The sequence below is a fragment of the Aplysia californica genome, unplaced genomic scaffold (genome assembly GCF_000002075.1).
Source record: "Aplysia californica isolate F4 #8 unplaced genomic scaffold, AplCal3.0 scaffold00226, whole genome shotgun sequence".
Lineage (NCBI taxonomy): Eukaryota > Metazoa > Mollusca > Gastropoda > Aplysiida > Aplysiidae > Aplysia > Aplysia californica.
The window spans coordinates 392,577-394,556 of record NW_004797496.1 but is presented as its reverse complement, the minus strand read 5'-3'; the positions used below and the strand labels follow the sequence as shown (position 1 = coordinate 394,556).

Genomic DNA, 1,980 nt, shown 5'->3' with positions numbered 1-1,980 from the left:
CAGAATAATAACAGACACAGAAGAGAAAAGAAAAAAAAGAAGAAGAAAAAAACCCTTGATGCAGAGGGAAGAGAAGAGATGTGGGTAAGGCGGGGTGGGGGAGGGATCGACTGTCGCGAGGAGGGCCGCTTTTCTATATATAAGATCGCGGGCCGCAGTCGACGAAAGAGAATCCAGAGGCAAACTTTTCACAGGAACCTTTTTCAAACACAGTTTCTGCGAATGAACAACATACAGTGACTCTATCTAGTTGGTATGTCACCGATCTTCTGAGTGGAGGGAGGAGAGAAATTGTATCGCTCTTCGCTTGCGTGAGGAATTATTATTATTACTATTATTATCAGTGGTGGCAGGAGAATTCGTCAGTGGTTTATTATTTTTTTTCAAGCTGAAGTTGACCTACGTTACACGGGTATTACACGTACAGTTGAAACTGACAGTTTGTGGACTAGTATCTCGTTCTAGCGGCCTTCAAGTTCATTGTAACAGTAAAATAAGAAAATCAGCTGAAATTAAAACTTCAGTCATTCCTTCCTCCGTCCGTTTTAACACCGCGAGAATCATGCACAGCCTGTAGCCTGATTTGTTTTTCTTTTTTTGGTTTTGGTTTTTGTTTTATTTGCTGCAGCCGGGCAGTCTGCCGCCTCCAGGCAATAAATTCTCTTTTCCAAACTCACCGGAAACGAAAACTATGTCCCATCGTAAAGGCAATATCAGATTCGGAATCAGTGTATCAAAAACGTAACTGTGCCACCCGAGTGAATATCTTCACTGCTGTACTTTAAAGAACATACACATAAGTATTTTTACTGTTCCATGATTGCATCACGAGTGTTAGATCTATGTTATTGCTTAGACAGTGTCGCCTTTGGTGTCATTTCGGTTTTATCTTGTTAATTGTAGTGTGTAGAGTAGAGCCAGTCACACGATCGGCCACAGGATGGCTGGAAGTCAACATAACGTGTCCGTTTTAACTGTACGTGTAATACCCCCTTTAGGAGTAACGATCCCAGGTACTGTTAGTCATAGTGTGAATACCCATTAAATTGGTTGTGACTGAAAGTAAAATTTCTCCCTCCCTCCCGGTAAACACGTCCATCTGATATACCGTAGGCTACTTGATGAGGCCAGAGATAATCTCGTGAGGAGATTCCTACCTAGCTATAGCTACCCCAACATTGGGGGGACTGACTGGTTAGCCTAGGTGTGCGGGCAGTGTTGATCGCTGTACGTTTTCTCTTTTTTTGTTCATCGTATCCTTGTTGTAGCTGTGACTTCAGGAATGCAGCGGCGTATTTGATCTTGGGTCACGTTGAGCCGGGAAGTCGTTAAGGTTTCTAAATATTAGATCTATATTTAGATTCTAGCTGTCATTGATAAAAACTTATTGCGCTTTCTTATACGCAACGGTATCTCTTAGAAAAATGTGGAAATAGTTTTTGATGCTTAAAAAAACACCTTGGTTTTTTGTTGTTGTGGTTTTGAACAGCTCGTTGATACTTCATTCCCTAAAGTTAATGCACCGTCGTGTTGTTAATGTTGAGATTATCTAGTGAGATTGACTCTATCTCAGGTGTGGGTGGTTGACGGGTGCTCTGGTGTGGTTTATTGCATGCTCCTTCTTTCCTATCGAACATAATTGGTCGTCCCTACCTCTTCTCTTTCCTTTCCTTTAGTAGTAGTATAGGGTTTTACGGCGCTCGCAACTGCGTAGGTCATATGAGCGCTTTCCTTTCCTTTATGTTACTCTCTTGTAACAATTCCAATCTTTGACACTTTTTGACCTATTTGTGTTGCATTGTCGTAAAACTCTTACTTAAACGAATACTAAACTAGAGCTCTCTGATATGCCGCAGCTCAGCTAGATTCTAATTTCCTAACGCACAGTCGGGCACCCCCTAAAAAACCCAAACGAAATAAACACACGCTGCAAAAGCAAAAAATATCCAACCAAAATAACAAAACAAACATAGGAAACCC

The 1,980-nt window shown here is 41.5% G+C and overlaps 1 protein-coding gene across 1 annotated transcript in view; it reads left to right on the top strand.

Moving 5' to 3' along the window:
- Positions 1–114: 114 nt before the first annotated feature.
- LOC101845101 (suppressor of tumorigenicity 14 protein homolog) overlaps positions 115–1,980 on the top strand; it is a gene marked incomplete in the record, with an annotated part of 170,595 nt that continues 168,729 nt past the window's right edge. Inside the window, 1 exon segment of the mRNA XM_035970148.1 lies at positions 115–311.